This window comes from Triticum urartu, chromosome 5A (genome assembly GCF_056163025.1).
Source record: "Triticum urartu cultivar PI428250 chromosome 5A, HENAU_Tu73, whole genome shotgun sequence".
Lineage (NCBI taxonomy): Eukaryota > Viridiplantae > Streptophyta > Magnoliopsida > Poales > Poaceae > Triticum > Triticum urartu.
In genome coordinates, this window is record NC_141877.1 from 71,984,353 (window position 1) to 71,999,766 (window position 15,414).

A 15,414-nucleotide genomic window follows, 5' to 3' on the forward strand; every position below is an offset into this window, starting at 1 on the left:
ATATATATCACGCACGTGCGTTCTGTTCCTCACGTACGTACAAAAATAATTAAAAAGGGAATGCAACACGAGGACTTCCCAGGAGGTCACCCATCCTAGTACTACTCTCGCCCAAGCACGCTTAACTTCGGAGTTCTGATGGGATCCGGTGATTTAGTGCTGGTATGATCGCATCCGACATGTTACCCCCGGCTTCATCCCCTATGCTTCCCACTCCCACGTCCGCTGCAAAGACGGCTATACATTCTTACTACCATTACAACCGTCGCCTACTAATGGATAATGCCCTATACAACTTACTCTCTCGCTCAACTACGAAGACGAGTTTACCACGATTTCCACCCCTCCCTCTATACCGCAGCAACACGTATTTTACACCCCTTTCACAACGCGCTTTTCGCGCCCCAACTCTTCCTAGCCGCGTGACTAACGAGCTCCGAGCTAAAACATATCGCAAATGTCAAAAATATGATGACAGGCTTAATATATATCACGCACGTGCGTTCTGTTCCTCACGTACGTACAAAAATAATTAAAAAGGGAATGCAACACGAGGACTTCCCAGGAGGTCACCCATCCTAGTACTACTCTCGCCCAAGCACGCTTAACTTCGGAGTTCTGATGGGATCCGGTGCTTTAGTGCTGGTATGATCGCATCCGACATGTTACCCCCGGCTTCATCCCTTATGCTTCCCACTCCCACGTCCGCTGCAAAGACGGCTATACATTCTTACTACCATTACAACCGTCGCCTACTAATGGATAATGCCCTATACTACTTACTCTCTCGCTCAACTACGAAGACGAGTTTACCACGATTTCCACCCCTCCCTCTATACCGCAGCAACACGTATTTTACACCCCTTTCACAACGCGCTTTTCGCGCCCCAACTCTCCCTAGCCGCGTGACTAACGAGCTCCGAGCTAAAACATATCGCAAATGTCAAAAATATGATGACAGGCTTAATATATATCACGCACGTGCGTTCTGTTCCTCACGTACGTACAAAAATAATTAAAAAGGGAATGCAACACGAGGACTTCCCAGGAGGTCACCCATCCTAGTACTACTCTCGCCCAAGCACGCTTAACTTCGGAGTTCTGATGGGATCCGGTGCTTTAGTGCTGGTATGATCGCATCCGACATGCTACCCCCGGCTTCATCCCCTATGCTTCCCACTCCCACGTCCGCTGCAAAGACGGCTATACATTCTTACTACCATTACAACCGTCGCCTACTAATGGATAATGCCCTATACTACTTACTCTCTCGCTCAACTACGAAGACGAGTTTATAACGATTTCCACCCCTCCCTCTATACCGCAGCAACACGTATTTTACACCCCTTTCACAACGCGCTTTTCGCGCCCCAACTCTCCCTAGCCGCGTGACTAACGAGCTCCGAGCTAAAACATATCGCAAATGTCAAAAATATGATGACAGGCTTAATATATATCACGCACGTGCGTTCTGTTCCTCACGTACGTACAAAAATAATTAAAAAGGGAATGCAACACGAGGATTTCCCAGGAGGTCACCCATCCTAGTACTACTCTCGCCCAAGCACGCTTAACTTCGGAGTTCTGATGGGATCCGGTGCTTTAGTGCTGGTATGATCGCATCCGACATGTTACCACCGGCTTCATCCCTTATGCTTCCCACTCCCACGTCCGCTGCAAAGACGGCTATACATTCTTACTACCATTACAACCGTCGCCTACTAATGGATAATGCCCTATACTACTTACTCTCTCGCTCAACTACGAAGACGAGTTTACCACGATTTCCACCCCTCCCTCTATACCGCAGCAACACGTATTTTACACCCCTTTCACAACGCGCTTTTCGCGCCCCAACTCTCCCTAGCCGCGTGACTAACGAGCTCCGAGCTAAAACATATCGCAAATGTCAAAAATATGATGACAGGCTTAATATATATCACGCACGTGCGTTCTGTTCCTCACGTACGTACAAAAATAATTAAAAAGGGAATGCAACACGAGGACTTCCCAGGAGGTCACCCATCCTAGTACTACTCTCGCCCAAGCACGCTTAACTTCGGAGTTCTGATGGGATCCGGTGCTTTAGTGCTGGTATGATCGCATCCGACATGTTACCCCCGGCTTCATCCCCTATGCTTCCCACTCCCACGTCCGCTGCAAAGACGGCTATACATTCTTACTACCATTACAACCGTCGCCTACTAATGGATAATGCCCTATACTACTTACTCTCTCGCTCAACTACGAAGACGAGTTTACCACGATTTCCACCCCTCCCTCTATACCGCAGCAACACGTATTTTACACCCCTTTCACAACGCGCTTTTCGCGCCCCAACTCTCCCTAGCCGCGTGACTAACGAGCTCCGAGCTAAAACATATCGCAAATGTCAAAAATATGATGACAGGCTTAATATATATCACGCACGTGCGTTCTGTTCCTCACGTACGTACAAAAATAATTAAAAAGGGAATGCAACACGAGGACATCCCAGGAGGTCACCCATCCTAGTACTACTCTCGCCCAAGCACGCTTAACTTCGGAGTTCTGATGGGATCCGGTGCTTTAGTGCTGGTATGATCGCATCAGACATGTTACCCCCGGCTTCATCCCTTATGCTTCCCACTCCCACGTCCGCTACAAAGACGGCTATACATTCTTACTACCATTACAACCGTCGCCTACTAATGGATAATGCCCTATACTACTTACTCTCTCGCTCAACTATGAAGACGAGTTTACCACGATTTCCACCCCTCCCTCTATACCGCAGCAACACGTATTTTACACCCCTTTCACAACGCGCTTTTCGCGCCCCAACTCTCCCTAGCCGCGTGACTAACGAGCTCCGAGCTAAAACATATCGCAAATGTCAAAAATATGATGACAGGCTTAATATATATCACGCACGTGCGTTCTGTTCCTCACGTACGTACAAAAATAATTAAAAAGGGAATGCAACACGAGGACATCCCAGGAGGTCACCCATCCTAGTACTACTCTCGCCCAAGCACGCTTAACTTCGGAGTTCTGATGGGATCCGGTGCTTTAGTGCTGGTATGATCGCATCAGACATGTTACCCCCGGCTTCATCCCTTATGCTTCCCACTCCCACGTCCGCTACAAAGACGGCTATACATTCTTACTACCATTACAACCGTCGCCTACTAATGGATAATGCCCTATACTACTTACTCTCTCGCTCAACTACGAAGACGAGTTTACCACGATTTCCACCCCTCCCTCTATACCGCAGCAACACGTATTTTACACCCCTTTCACAACGCGTTTTTCGCGCCCCAACTCTCCCTAGCCGCGTGACTAACGAGCTCCGAGCTAAAACATATCGCAAATGTCAAAAATATGATGACAGGCTTAATATATATCACGCACGTGCGTTCTGTTCCTCACGTACGTACAAAAATAATTAAAAAGGGAATGCAACACGAGGACTTCCCAGGAGGTCACCCATCCTAGTACTACTCTCGCCCAAGCACGCTTAACTTCGGAGTTCTGATGGGATTCGGTGCTTTAGTGCTGGTATGATCGCATCCGACATGTTACCCCCGGCTTCATCCCTTATGCTTCCCACTCCCACGTCCGCTACAAAGACGGCTATACATTCTTACTACCATTACAACCGTCGCCTACTAATGGATAATGCCCTATACTACTTACTCTCTCGCTCAACTACGAAGACGAGTTTACCACGATTTCCACCCCTCCCTCTATACCGCAGCAACACGTATTTTACACCCCTTTCACAATGCGCTTTTCGCGCCCCAACTCTCCCTAGCCGCGTGACTAGCGAGCTCCGAGCTAAAACATATCGCAAATGTCAAAAATATGATGACAGGCTTAATATATATCACGCACGTGCGTTCTGTTCCTCACGTACGTACAAAAATAATTAAAAAGGGAATGCAACACGAGGACTTCCCAAGAGGTCACCCATCCTAGTACTACTCTCGCCCAAGCACGCTTAACTTCGGAGTTCTGATGGGATCCGGTGCTTTAGTGCTGGTATGATCGCATTCGACATGTTACCCCCGGCTTCATCCCTTATGCTTCCCACTCCCACGTCCGCTACAAAGACGGCTATACATTCTTACTACCATTACAACCGTCGCCTACTAATGGATAATGCCCTATACTACTTACTCTCTCGCTCAACTACGAAGACGAGTTTACCACGATTTCCACCCCTCCCTCTATACCGCAGCAACACGTATTTTACACCCCTTTCACAACGCGCTTTTCGCGCCCCAACTCTCCCTAGCCGCGTGACTAACGAGCTCCGAGCTAAAACATATCGCAAATGTCAAAAATATGATGACAGGCTTAATATATATCACGCACGTGCGTTCTGTTCCTCACGTACGTACAAAAATAATTAAAAAGGGAATGCAACACGAGGACTTCCCAGGAGGTCACCCATCCTAGTACTACTCTCGCCCAAGCACGCTTAACTTCGGAGTTCTGATGGGATCCGGTGCTTTAGTGCTGGTATGATCGCATCCGACATGTTACCCCCGGCTTCAGCCCTTATGCTTCCCACTCCCACGTCCGCTACAAAGACGGCTATACATTCTTACTACCATTACAACCGTCGCCTACTAATGGATAATGCCCTATACTACTTACTCTCTCGCTCAACTACGAAGACGAGTTTACCACGATTTCCACCCCTCCCTCTATACCGCAGCAACACGTATTTTACACCCCTTTCACAACGCGCTTTTCGCGCCCCAACTCTCCCTAGCCGCGTGACTAACGAGCTCCGAGCTAAAACATATCGCAAATGTCAAAAATATGATGACAGGCTTAATATATATCACGCACGTGCGTTCTGTTCCTCACGTACGTACAAAAATAATTAAAAAGGGAATGCAACACGAGGACTTCCCAGGAGGTCACCCATCCTAGTACTACTCTCGCCCAAGCACGCTTAACTTCGGAGTTCTGATGGGATCCGGTGCTTTAGTGCTGGTATGATCGCATCCGACATATTACCACCGGCTTCATCCCTTATGCTTCCCACTCCCACGTCCGCTGCAAAGACGGCTATACATTCTTACTACCATTACAACCGTCGCCTACTAATGGATAATGCCCTATACTACTTACTCTCTCGCTCAACTACGAAGACGAGTTTACCACGATTTCCACCCCTCCCTCTATACCGCAGCAACACGTATTTTACACCCCTTTCACAACGCGCTTTTCGCGCCCCAACTCTCCCTAGCCGCGTGACTAACGAGCTCCGAGCTAAAACATATCGCAAATGTCAAAAATATGATGACAGGCTTAATATATATCACGCACGTGCGTTCTGTTCCTCACGTACGTACAAAAATAATTAAAAAGCGAATGCAACACGAGGACTTCCCAGGAGGTCACCCATCCTAGTACTACTCTCGCCCAAGCACGCTTAACTTCGGAGTTCTGATGGGATCCGGTGCTTTAGTGCTGGTATGATCGCATCCGACATATTACCACCGGCTTCATCCCTTATGCTTCCCACTCCCACGTCCGCTACAAAGACGGCTATACATTCTTACTACCATTACAACCGTCGCCTACTAATGGATAATGCCCTATACTACTTACTCTCTCGCTCAACTACGAAGACGAGTTTACCACGATTTCCACCCCTCCCTCTATACCGCAGCAACACGTATTTTACACCCCTTTCACAACGCGCTTTTCGCGCCCCAACTCTCCCTAGCCGCGTGACTAACGAGCTCCGAGCTAAAACATATCGCAAATGTCAAAAATATGATGACAGGCTTAATATATATCACGCACGTGCGTTCTGTTCCTCACGTACGTACAAAAATAATTAAAAAGGGAATGCAACACGAGGACTTCCCAGGAGGTCACCCATCCTAGTACTACTCTCGCCCAAGCACGCTTAACTTCGGAGTTCTGATGGGATCCGGTGCTTTAGTGCTGGTATGATCGCATCCGACATGTTACCCCCGGCTTCATCCCTTATGCTTCCCACTCCCACGTCCGCTACAAAGACGGCTATACATTCTTACTACCATTACAACCGTCGCCTACTAATGGATAATGCCCTATACTACTTACTCTCTCGCTCAACTACGAAGACGAGTTTACCACGATTTCCACCCCTCCCTCTATACCGCAGCAACACGTATTTTACACCCCTTTCACAACGCGCTTTTCGCGCCCCAACTCTCCCTAGCCGCGTGACTAACGAGCTCCGAGCTAAAACATATCGCAAATGTCAAAAATATGATGACAGGCTTAATATATATCACGCACGTGCGTTCTGTTCCTCACGTACGTACAAAAATAATTAAAAAGGGAATGCAACACGAGGACATCCCAGGAGGTCACCCATCCTAGTACTACTCTCGCCCAAGCACGCTTAACTTCGGAGTTCTGATGGGATCCGGTGCTTTAGTGCTGGTATGATCGCATCAGACATGTTACCCCCGGCTTCATCCCTTATGCTTCCCACTCCCACGTCCGCTACAAAGACGGCTATACATTCTTACTACCATTACAACCGTCGCCTACTAATGGATAATGCCCTATACTACTTACTCTCTCGCTCAACTACGAAGACGAGTTTACCACGATTTCCACCCCTCCCTCTATACCGCAGCAACACGTATTTTACACCCCTTTCACAACGCGTTTTTCGCGCCCCAACTCTCCCTAGCCGCGTGACTAACGAGCTCCGAGCTAAAACATATCGCAAATGTCAAAAATATGATGACAGGCTTAATATATATCACGCACGTGCGTTCTGTTCCTCACGTACGTACAAAAATAATTAAAAAGGGAATGCAACACGAGGACTTCCCAGGAGGTCACCCATCCTAGTACTACTCTCGCCCAAGCACGCTTAACTTCGGAGTTCTGATGGGATCCGGTGCTTTAGTGCTGGTATGATCGCATCCAACATGTTACCCCCGGCTTCATCCCTTATGCTTCCCACTCCCACGTCCGCTACGAAGACGGCTATACATTCTTACCACCATTACAACCGTCGCCTACTAATGGATAATGCCCTATACTACTTACTCTCTCGCTCAACTACGAAGACGAGTTTACCACGATTTCCACCCCTCCCTCTATACCGCAGCAACACGTATTTTACACCCCTTTCACAACGCGCTTTTCGCGCCCCAACTCTCCCTAGCCGCGTGACTAACGAGCTCCGAGCTAAAACATATCGCAAATGTCAAAAATATGATGACAGGCTTAATATATATCACGCACGTGCGTTCTGTTCCTCACGTACGTACAAAAATAATTAAAAAGGGAATGCAACACGAGGACTTCCCAGGAGGTCACCCATCCTAGTACTACTCTCGCCCAAGCACGCTTAACTTCGGAGTTCTGATGGGATCCGGTGCTTTAGTGCTGGTATGATCGCATCCGACATGTTACCCCCGGCTTCATCCCTTATGCTTCCCACTCCCACGTCCGCTACAAAGACGGCTATACATTCTTACTACCATTACAACCGTCGCCTACTAATGGATAATGCCCTATACTACTTACTCTCTCGCTCAACTACGAAGACGAGTTTACCACGATTTCCACCCCTCCCTCTATACCGCAGCAACACGTATTTTACACCCCTTTCACAACGCGCTTTTCGCGCCCCAACTCTCCCTAGCCGCGTGACTAACGAGCTCCGAGCTAAAACATATCGCAAATGTCAAAAATATGATGACAGGCTTAATATATATCACGCACGTGCGTTCTGTTCCTCACGTACGTACAAAAATAATTAAAAAGGGAATGCAACACGAGGACTTCCCAGGAGGTCACCCATCCTAGTACTACTCTCGCCCAAGCACGCTTAACTTCGGAGTTCTGATGGGATCCCGTGCTTTAGTGCTGGTATGATCGCATCCGACATGTTACCCCCGGCTTCATCCCTTATGCTTCCCACTCCCACGGCCGCTGCAAAGACGGCTATACATTCTTACTACCATTACAACCGTCGCCTACTAATGGATAATGCCCTATACTACTTACTCTCTCGCTCAACTACGAAGACGAGTTTACCACGATTTCCACCCCTCCCTCTATACCGCAGCAACACGTATTTTACACCCCTTTCACAACGCGCTTTTCGCGCCCCAACTCTCCCTAGCCGCGTGACTAACGAGCTCCGAGCTAAAACATATCGCAAATGTCAAAAATATGATGACAGGCTTAATATATATCACGCACGTGCGTTCTGTTCCTCACGTACGTACAAAAATAATTAAAAAGGGAATGCAACACGAGGACTTCCCAGGAGGTCACCCATCCTAGTACTACTCTCGCCCAAGCACGCTTAACTTCGGAGTTCTGATGGGATCCGGTGCTTTAGTGCTGGTATGATCGCATCCGACATGTTACCCCCGGCTTCAGCCCTTATGCTTCCCACTCCCACGTCCGCTGCAAAGACGGCTATACATTCTTACTACCATTACAACCGTCGCCTACTAATGGATAATGCCCTATACTACTTACTCTCTCGCTCAACTACGAAGACGAGTTTACCACGATTTCCACCCCTCCCTCTATACCGCAGCAACACGTATTTTACACCCCTTTCACAACGCGCTTTTCGCGCCCCAACTCTCCCTAGCCGCGTGACTAACGAGCTCCGAGCTAAAACATATCGCAAATGTCAAAAATATGATGACAGGCTTAATATATATCACGCACGTGCGTTCTGTTCCTCACGTACGTACAAAAATAATTAAAAAGGGAATGCAACACGAGGACTTCCCAGGAGGTCACCCATCCTAGTACTACTCTCGCCCAAGCACGCTTAACTTCGGAGTTCTGATGGGATCCGGTGCTTTAGTGCTGGTATGATCGCATCCGACATGTTACCCCCGGCTTCATCCCTTATGCTTCCCACTCCCACGTCCGCTGCAAAGACGGCTATACATTCTTACTACCATTACAACCGTCGCCTACTAATGGATAATGCCCTATACTACTTACTCTCTCGCTCAACTACGAAGACGAGTTTACCACGATTTCCACCCCTCCCTCTATACCGCAGCAACACGTATTTTACACCCCTTTCACAACGCGCTTTTCGCGCCCCAACTCTCCCTAGCCGCGTGACTAACGAGCTCCGAGCTAAAACATATCGCAAATGTCAAAAATATGATGACAGGCTTAATATATATCACGCACGTGCGTTCTGTTCCTCACGTACGTACAAAAATAATTAAAAAGGGAATGCAACACGAGGACTTCCCAGGAGGTCACCCATCCTAGTACTACTCTCGCCCAAGCACGCTTAACTTCGGAGTTCTGATGGGATCCGGTGCTTTAGTGCTGGTATGATCGCATCCGACATGTTACCCCCGGCTTCATCCCTTATGCTTCCCACTCCCACGTCCGCTGCAAAGACGGCTATACATTCTTACTACCATTACAACCGTCGCCTACTAATGGATAATGCCCTATACTACTTACTCTCTCGCTCAACTACGAAGACGAGTTTACCACGATTTCCACCCCTCCCTCTATATCGCAGCAACACGTATTTTACACCCCTTTCACAACGCGCTTTTCGCGCCCCAACTCTCCCTAGCCGCGTGACTAACGAGCTCCGAGCTAAAACATATCGCAAATGTCAAAAATATGATGACAGGCTTAATATATATCACGCACGTGCGTTCTGTTCCTCACGTACGTACAAAAATAATTAAAAAGGGAATGCAACACGAGGACTTCCCAGGAGGTCACCCATCCTAGTACTACTCTCGCCCAAGCACGCTTAACTTCGGAGTTCTGATGGGATCCCGTGCTTTAGTGCTGGTATGATCGCATCCGACATGTTACCCCCGGCTTCATCCCTTATGCTTCCCACTCCCACGGCCGCTGCAAAGACGGCTATACATTCTTACTACCATTACAACCGTCGCCTACTAATGGATAATGCCCTATACTACTTACTCTCTCGCTCAACTACGAAGACGAGTTTACCACGATTTCCACCCCTCCCTCTATACCGCAGCAACACGTATTTTACACCCCTTTCACAACGCGCTTTTCGCGCCCCAACTCTCCCTAGCCGCGTGACTAACGAGCTCCGAGCTAAAACATATCGCAAATGTCAAAAATATGATGACAGGCTTAATATATATCACGCACGTGCGTTCTGTTCCTCACGTACGTACAAAAATAATTAAAAAGGGAATGCAACACGAGGACTTCCCAGGAGGTCACCCATCCTAGTACTACTCTCGCCCAAGCACGCTTAACTTCGGAGTTCTGATGGGATCCGGTGCTTTAGTGCTGGTATGATCGCATCCGACATGTTACCCCCGGCTTCAGCCCTTATGCTTCCCACTCCCACGTCCGCTGCAAAGACGGCTATACATTCTTACTACCATTACAACCGTCGCCTACTAATGGATAATGCCCTATACTACTTACTCTCTCGCTCAACTACGAAGACGAGTTTACCACGATTTCCACCCCTCCCTCTATACCGCAGCAACACGTATTTTACACCCCTTTCACAACGCGCTTTTCGCGCCCCAACTCTCCCTAGCCGCGTGACTAACGAGCTCCGAGCTAAAACATATCGCAAATGTCAAAAATATGATGACAGGCTTAATATATATCACGCACGTGCGTTCTGTTCCTCACGTACGTACAAAAATAATTAAAAAGGGAATGCAACACGAGGACTTCCCAGGAGGTCACCCATCCTAGTACTACTCTCGCCCAAGCACGCTTAACTTCGGAGTTCTGATGGGATCCGGTGCTTTAGTGCTGGTATGATCGCATCCGACATGTTACCCCCGGCTTCATCCCTTATGCTTCCCACTCCCACGTCCGCTGCAAAGACGGCTATACATTCTTACTACCATTACAACCGTCGCCTACTAATGGATAATGCCCTATACTACTTACTCTCTCGCTCAACTACGAAGACGAGTTTACCACGATTTCCACCCCTCCCTCTATATCGCAGCAACACGTATTTTACACCCCTTTCACAACGCGCTTTTCGCGCCCCAACTCTCCCTAGCCGCGTGACTAACGAGCTCCGAGCTAAAACATATCGCAAATGTCAAAAATATGATGACAGGCTTAATATATATCACGCACGTGCGTTCTGTTCCTCACGTACGTACAAAAATAATTAAAAAGGGAATGCAACACGAGGACTTCCCAGGAGGTCACCCATCCTAGTACTACTCTCGCCCAAGCACGCTTAACTTCGGAGTTCTGATGGGATCCCGTGCTTTAGTGCTGGTATGATCGCATCCGACATGTTACCCCCGGCTTCATCCCTTATGCTTCCCACTCCCACGGCCGCTGCAAAGACGGCTATACATTCTTACTACCATTACAACCGTCGCCTACTAATGGATAATGCCCTATACTACTTACTCTCTCGCTCAACTACGAAGACGAGTTTACCACGATTTCCACCCCTCCCTCTATACCGCAGCAACACGTATTTTACACCCCTTTCACAACGCGCTTTTCGCGCCCCAACTCTCCCTAGCCGCGTGACTAACGAGCTCCGAGCTAAAACATATCGCAAATGTCAAAAATATGATGACAGGCTTAATATATATCACGCACGTGCGTTCTGTTCCTCACGTACGTACAAAAATAATTAAAAAGGGAATGCAACACGAGGACTTCCCAGGAGGTCACCCATCCTAGTACTACTCTCGCCCAAGCACGCTTAACTTCGGAGTTCTGATGGGATCCCGTGCTTTAGTGCTGGTATGATCGCATCCGACATGTTACCCCCGGCTTCATCCCTTATGCTTCCCACTCCCACGGCCGCTGCAAAGACGGCTATACATTCTTACTACCATTACAACCGTCGCCTACTAATGGATAATGCCCTATACTACTTACTCTCTCGCTCAACTACGAAGACGAGTTTACCACGATTTCCACCCCTCCCTCTATACCGCAGCAACACGTATTTTACACCCCTTTCACAACGCGCTTTTCGCGCCCCAACTCTCCCTAGCCGCGTGACTAACGAGCTCCGAGCTAAAACATATCGCAAATGTCAAAAATATGATGACAGGCTTAATATATATCACGCACGTGCGTTCTGTTCCTCACGTACGTACAAAAATAATTAAAAAGGGAATGCAACACGAGGACTTCCCAGGAGGTCACCCATCCTAGTACTACTCTCGCCCAAGCACGCTTAACTTCGGAGTTCTGATGGGATCCGGTGCTTTAGTGCTGGTATGATCGCATCCGACATGTTACCCCCGGCTTCAGCCCTTATGCTTCCCACTCCCACGTCCGCTGCAAAGACGGCTATACATTCTTACTACCATTACAACCGTCGCCTACTAATGGATAATGCCCTATACTACTTACTCTCTCGCTCAACTACGAAGACGAGTTTACCACGATTTCCACCCCTCCCTCTATACCGCAGCAACACGTATTTTACACCCCTTTCACAACGCGCTTTTCGCGCCCCAACTCTCCCTAGCCGCGTGACTAACGAGCTCCGAGCTAAAACATATCGCAAATGTCAAAAATATGATGACAGGCTTAATATATATCACGCACGTGCGTTCTGTTCCTCACGTACGTACAAAAATAATTAAAAAGGGAATGCAACACGAGGACTTCCCAGGAGGTCACCCATCCTAGTACTACTCTCGCCCAAGCACGCTTAACTTCGGAGTTCTGATGGGATCCGGTGCTTTAGTGCTGGTATGATCGCATCCGACATGTTACCCCCGGCTTCATCCCTTATGCTTCCCACTCCCACGTCCGCTGCAAAGACGGCTATACATTCTTACTACCATTACAACCGTCGCCTACTAATGGATAATGCCCTATACTACTTACTCTCTCGCTCAACTACGAAGACGAGTTTACCACGATTTCCACCCCTCCCTCTATATCGCAGCAACACGTATTTTACACCCCTTTCACAACGCGCTTTTCGCGCCCCAACTCTCCCTAGCCGCGTGACTAACGAGCTCCGAGCTAAAACATATCGCAAATGTCAAAAATATGATGACAGGCTTAATATATATCACGCACGTGCGTTCTGTTCCTCACGTACGTACAAAAATAATTAAAAAGGGAATGCAACACGAGGACTTCCCAGGAGGTCACCCATCCTAGTACTACTCTCGCCCAAGCACGCTTAACTTCGGAGTTCTGATGGGATCCCGTGCTTTAGTGCTGGTATGATCGCATCCGACATGTTACCCCCGGCTTCATCCCTTATGCTTCCCACTCCCACGGCCGCTGCAAAGACGGCTATACATTCTTACTACCATTACAACCGTCGCCTACTAATGGATAATGCCCTATACTACTTACTCTCTCGCTCAACTACGAAGACGAGTTTACCACGATTTCCACCCCTCCCTCTATACCGCAGCAACACGTATTTTACACCCCTTTCACAACGCGCTTTTCGCGCCCCAACTCTCCCTAGCCGCGTGACTAACGAGCTCCGAGCTAAAACATATCGCAAATGTCAAAAATATGATGACAGGCTTAATATATATCACGCACGTGCGTTCTGTTCCTCACGTACGTACAAAAATAATTAAAAAGGGAATGCAACACGAGGACTTCCCAGGAGGTCACCCATCCTAGTACTACTCTCGCCCAAGCACGCTTAACTTCGGAGTTCTGATGGGATCCGGTGCTTTAGTGCTGGTATGATCGCATCCGACATGTTACCCCCGGCTTCAGCCCTTATGCTTCCCACTCCCACGTCCGCTGCAAAGACGGCTATACATTCTTACTACCATTACAACCGTCGCCTACTAATGGATAATGCCCTATACTACTTACTCTCTCGCTCAACTACGAAGACGAGTTTACCACGATTTCCACCCCTCCCTCTATACCGCAGCAACACGTATTTTACACCCCTTTCACAACGCGCTTTTCGCGCCCCAACTCTCCCTAGCCGCGTGACTAACGAGCTCCGAGCTAAAACATATCGCAAATGTCAAAAATATGATGACAGGCTTAATATATATCACGCACGTGCGTTCTGTTCCTCACGTACGTACAAAAATAATTAAAAAGGGAATGCAACACGAGGACTTCCCAGGAGGTCACCCATCCTAGTACTACTCTCGCCCAAGCACGCTTAACTTCGGAGTTCTGATGGGATCCGGTGCTTTAGTGCTGGTATGATCGCATCCGACATGTTACCACCGGCTTCATCCCTTATGCTTCCCACTCCCACGTCCGCTGCAAAGACGGCTATACATTCTTACTACCATTACAACCGTCGCCTACTAATGGATAATGCCCTATACTACTTACTCTCTCGCTCAACTACGAAGACGAGTTTACCACGATTTCCACCCCTCCCTCTATACCGCAGCAACACGTATTTTACACCCCTTTCACAACGCGCTTTTCGCGCCCCAACTCTCCCTAGCCGCGTGACTAACGAGCTCCGAGCTAAAACATATCGCAAATGTCAAAAATATGATGACAGGCTTAATATATATCACGCACGTGCGTTCTGTTCCTCACGTATGTACAAAAATAATTAAAAAGGGAATGCAACACGAGGACTTCCCAGGAGGTCACCCATCCTAGTACTACTCTCGCCCAAGCACGCTTAACTTCGGAGTTCTGATGGGATCCGGTGCTTTAGTGCTGGTATGATCCCACTCCCACGTCCGCTACAAAGACGGCTATACATTCTTACTACCATTACAACCGTCGCCTACTAATGGATAATGCCCTATACTACTTACTCTCTCGCTCAACTACGAAGACGAGTTTACCACGATTTCCACCCCTCCCTCTATACCGCAGCAACACGTATTTTACACCCCTTTCACAACGCGCTTTTCGCGCCCCAACTCTCCCTAGCCGCGTGACTAACGAGCTCCGAGCTAAAACATATCGCAAATGTCAAAAATATGATGACAGGCTTAATATATATCACGCACGTGCGTTCTGTTCCTCACGTACGTACAAAAATAATTAAAAAGGGAATGCAACACGAGGACTTCCCAGGAGGTCACCCATCCTAGTACTACTCTCGCCCAAGCACGCTTAACTTCGGAGTTCTGATGGGATCCGGTGCTTTAGTGCTGGTATGATCGCATCCGACATGTTACCCCCGGCTTCATCCCCTATGCTTCCCACTCCCACGTCCGCTGCAAAGACGGCTATACATTCTTACTACCATTACAACCGTCGCCTACTAATGGATAATGCCCTATACTACTTACTCTCTCGCTCAACTACGAAGACGAGTTTACCACGATTTCCACCCCTCCCTCTATACCGCAGCAACACGTATTTTACACCCCTTTCACAACGCGCTTTTCGCGCCCCAACTCTCCCTAGCCGCGTGACTAACGAGCTCCGAGCTAAAACATATCGCAAATGTCAAAAATATGATGACAGGCT

At 48.3% G+C, this 15,414-nt stretch overlaps 32 non-coding genes across 32 annotated transcripts; all 32 read right to left on the reverse strand.

Moving 5' to 3' along the window:
* Positions 1-57: 57 nt before the first annotated feature.
* LOC147969247 (5S ribosomal RNA) lies at positions 58-176 on the reverse strand. Its single transcript, XR_015605849.1, has one exon. It is a non-coding gene; the product is annotated as a 5S ribosomal RNA (ribosomal RNA).
* Positions 177-540: 364 nt separating this feature from the next.
* Positions 541-659, reverse strand: LOC147969248 (5S ribosomal RNA). Its single transcript, XR_015607189.1, has one exon. It is a non-coding gene; the product is annotated as a 5S ribosomal RNA (ribosomal RNA).
* Positions 660-1,023: 364 nt separating this feature from the next.
* Positions 1,024-1,142, reverse strand: LOC147969249 (5S ribosomal RNA). The gene has a single exon (XR_015604959.1). It is a non-coding gene; the product is annotated as a 5S ribosomal RNA (ribosomal RNA).
* A 364-nt stretch (positions 1,143-1,506) lies between these two features.
* Positions 1,507-1,625, reverse strand: LOC147969250 (5S ribosomal RNA). The gene has a single exon (XR_015605553.1). It is a non-coding gene; the product is annotated as a 5S ribosomal RNA (ribosomal RNA).
* Positions 1,626-1,989: 364 nt separating this feature from the next.
* LOC147969251 (5S ribosomal RNA) lies at positions 1,990-2,108 on the reverse strand. The gene has a single exon (XR_015604960.1). It is a non-coding gene; the product is annotated as a 5S ribosomal RNA (ribosomal RNA).
* A 364-nt stretch (positions 2,109-2,472) lies between these two features.
* LOC147969252 (5S ribosomal RNA) lies at positions 2,473-2,591 on the reverse strand. The gene has a single exon (XR_015606623.1). It is a non-coding gene; the product is annotated as a 5S ribosomal RNA (ribosomal RNA).
* A 364-nt stretch (positions 2,592-2,955) lies between these two features.
* LOC147969253 (5S ribosomal RNA) lies at positions 2,956-3,074 on the reverse strand. Its single transcript, XR_015606624.1, has one exon. It is a non-coding gene; the product is annotated as a 5S ribosomal RNA (ribosomal RNA).
* A 364-nt stretch (positions 3,075-3,438) lies between these two features.
* On the reverse strand, positions 3,439-3,557 carry LOC147969254 (5S ribosomal RNA). The gene has a single exon (XR_015606436.1). It is a non-coding gene; the product is annotated as a 5S ribosomal RNA (ribosomal RNA).
* Positions 3,558-3,921: 364 nt separating this feature from the next.
* Positions 3,922-4,040, reverse strand: LOC147969255 (5S ribosomal RNA). Its single transcript, XR_015605464.1, has one exon. It is a non-coding gene; the product is annotated as a 5S ribosomal RNA (ribosomal RNA).
* Positions 4,041-4,404: 364 nt separating this feature from the next.
* Positions 4,405-4,523, reverse strand: LOC147969256 (5S ribosomal RNA). The gene has a single exon (XR_015604961.1). It is a non-coding gene; the product is annotated as a 5S ribosomal RNA (ribosomal RNA).
* Positions 4,524-4,887: 364 nt separating this feature from the next.
* LOC147969257 (5S ribosomal RNA) lies at positions 4,888-5,006 on the reverse strand. The gene has a single exon (XR_015604962.1). It is a non-coding gene; the product is annotated as a 5S ribosomal RNA (ribosomal RNA).
* Positions 5,007-5,370: 364 nt separating this feature from the next.
* Positions 5,371-5,489, reverse strand: LOC147969258 (5S ribosomal RNA). The gene has a single exon (XR_015605836.1). It is a non-coding gene; the product is annotated as a 5S ribosomal RNA (ribosomal RNA).
* A 364-nt stretch (positions 5,490-5,853) lies between these two features.
* LOC147969259 (5S ribosomal RNA) lies at positions 5,854-5,972 on the reverse strand. Its single transcript, XR_015604963.1, has one exon. It is a non-coding gene; the product is annotated as a 5S ribosomal RNA (ribosomal RNA).
* Positions 5,973-6,336: 364 nt separating this feature from the next.
* On the reverse strand, positions 6,337-6,455 carry LOC147969260 (5S ribosomal RNA). The gene has a single exon (XR_015606625.1). It is a non-coding gene; the product is annotated as a 5S ribosomal RNA (ribosomal RNA).
* Positions 6,456-6,819: 364 nt separating this feature from the next.
* On the reverse strand, positions 6,820-6,938 carry LOC147969261 (5S ribosomal RNA). The gene has a single exon (XR_015604964.1). It is a non-coding gene; the product is annotated as a 5S ribosomal RNA (ribosomal RNA).
* A 364-nt stretch (positions 6,939-7,302) lies between these two features.
* On the reverse strand, positions 7,303-7,421 carry LOC147969262 (5S ribosomal RNA). The gene has a single exon (XR_015604965.1). It is a non-coding gene; the product is annotated as a 5S ribosomal RNA (ribosomal RNA).
* A 364-nt stretch (positions 7,422-7,785) lies between these two features.
* Positions 7,786-7,904, reverse strand: LOC147969263 (5S ribosomal RNA). The gene has a single exon (XR_015606354.1). It is a non-coding gene; the product is annotated as a 5S ribosomal RNA (ribosomal RNA).
* Positions 7,905-8,268: 364 nt separating this feature from the next.
* Positions 8,269-8,387, reverse strand: LOC147969264 (5S ribosomal RNA). The gene has a single exon (XR_015604966.1). It is a non-coding gene; the product is annotated as a 5S ribosomal RNA (ribosomal RNA).
* A 364-nt stretch (positions 8,388-8,751) lies between these two features.
* Positions 8,752-8,870, reverse strand: LOC147969265 (5S ribosomal RNA). The gene has a single exon (XR_015604967.1). It is a non-coding gene; the product is annotated as a 5S ribosomal RNA (ribosomal RNA).
* A 364-nt stretch (positions 8,871-9,234) lies between these two features.
* Positions 9,235-9,353, reverse strand: LOC147969266 (5S ribosomal RNA). Its single transcript, XR_015604968.1, has one exon. It is a non-coding gene; the product is annotated as a 5S ribosomal RNA (ribosomal RNA).
* Positions 9,354-9,717: 364 nt separating this feature from the next.
* On the reverse strand, positions 9,718-9,836 carry LOC147969267 (5S ribosomal RNA). The gene has a single exon (XR_015606355.1). It is a non-coding gene; the product is annotated as a 5S ribosomal RNA (ribosomal RNA).
* Positions 9,837-10,200: 364 nt separating this feature from the next.
* Positions 10,201-10,319, reverse strand: LOC147969268 (5S ribosomal RNA). The gene has a single exon (XR_015604969.1). It is a non-coding gene; the product is annotated as a 5S ribosomal RNA (ribosomal RNA).
* Positions 10,320-10,683: 364 nt separating this feature from the next.
* Positions 10,684-10,802, reverse strand: LOC147969269 (5S ribosomal RNA). Its single transcript, XR_015604970.1, has one exon. It is a non-coding gene; the product is annotated as a 5S ribosomal RNA (ribosomal RNA).
* A 364-nt stretch (positions 10,803-11,166) lies between these two features.
* On the reverse strand, positions 11,167-11,285 carry LOC147969270 (5S ribosomal RNA). Its single transcript, XR_015606356.1, has one exon. It is a non-coding gene; the product is annotated as a 5S ribosomal RNA (ribosomal RNA).
* Positions 11,286-11,649: 364 nt separating this feature from the next.
* LOC147969271 (5S ribosomal RNA) lies at positions 11,650-11,768 on the reverse strand. The gene has a single exon (XR_015606357.1). It is a non-coding gene; the product is annotated as a 5S ribosomal RNA (ribosomal RNA).
* Positions 11,769-12,132: 364 nt separating this feature from the next.
* On the reverse strand, positions 12,133-12,251 carry LOC147969272 (5S ribosomal RNA). Its single transcript, XR_015604971.1, has one exon. It is a non-coding gene; the product is annotated as a 5S ribosomal RNA (ribosomal RNA).
* A 364-nt stretch (positions 12,252-12,615) lies between these two features.
* LOC147969273 (5S ribosomal RNA) lies at positions 12,616-12,734 on the reverse strand. Its single transcript, XR_015604972.1, has one exon. It is a non-coding gene; the product is annotated as a 5S ribosomal RNA (ribosomal RNA).
* Positions 12,735-13,098: 364 nt separating this feature from the next.
* Positions 13,099-13,217, reverse strand: LOC147969274 (5S ribosomal RNA). The gene has a single exon (XR_015606358.1). It is a non-coding gene; the product is annotated as a 5S ribosomal RNA (ribosomal RNA).
* A 364-nt stretch (positions 13,218-13,581) lies between these two features.
* On the reverse strand, positions 13,582-13,700 carry LOC147969275 (5S ribosomal RNA). Its single transcript, XR_015604973.1, has one exon. It is a non-coding gene; the product is annotated as a 5S ribosomal RNA (ribosomal RNA).
* Positions 13,701-14,064: 364 nt separating this feature from the next.
* Positions 14,065-14,183, reverse strand: LOC147969276 (5S ribosomal RNA). The gene has a single exon (XR_015604974.1). It is a non-coding gene; the product is annotated as a 5S ribosomal RNA (ribosomal RNA).
* Positions 14,184-14,547: 364 nt separating this feature from the next.
* Positions 14,548-14,666, reverse strand: LOC147969277 (5S ribosomal RNA). Its single transcript, XR_015606605.1, has one exon. It is a non-coding gene; the product is annotated as a 5S ribosomal RNA (ribosomal RNA).
* Positions 14,667-14,990: 324 nt separating this feature from the next.
* On the reverse strand, positions 14,991-15,109 carry LOC147969278 (5S ribosomal RNA). Its single transcript, XR_015604975.1, has one exon. It is a non-coding gene; the product is annotated as a 5S ribosomal RNA (ribosomal RNA).
* Between the last annotated feature and the right edge of the window lie 305 nt (positions 15,110-15,414).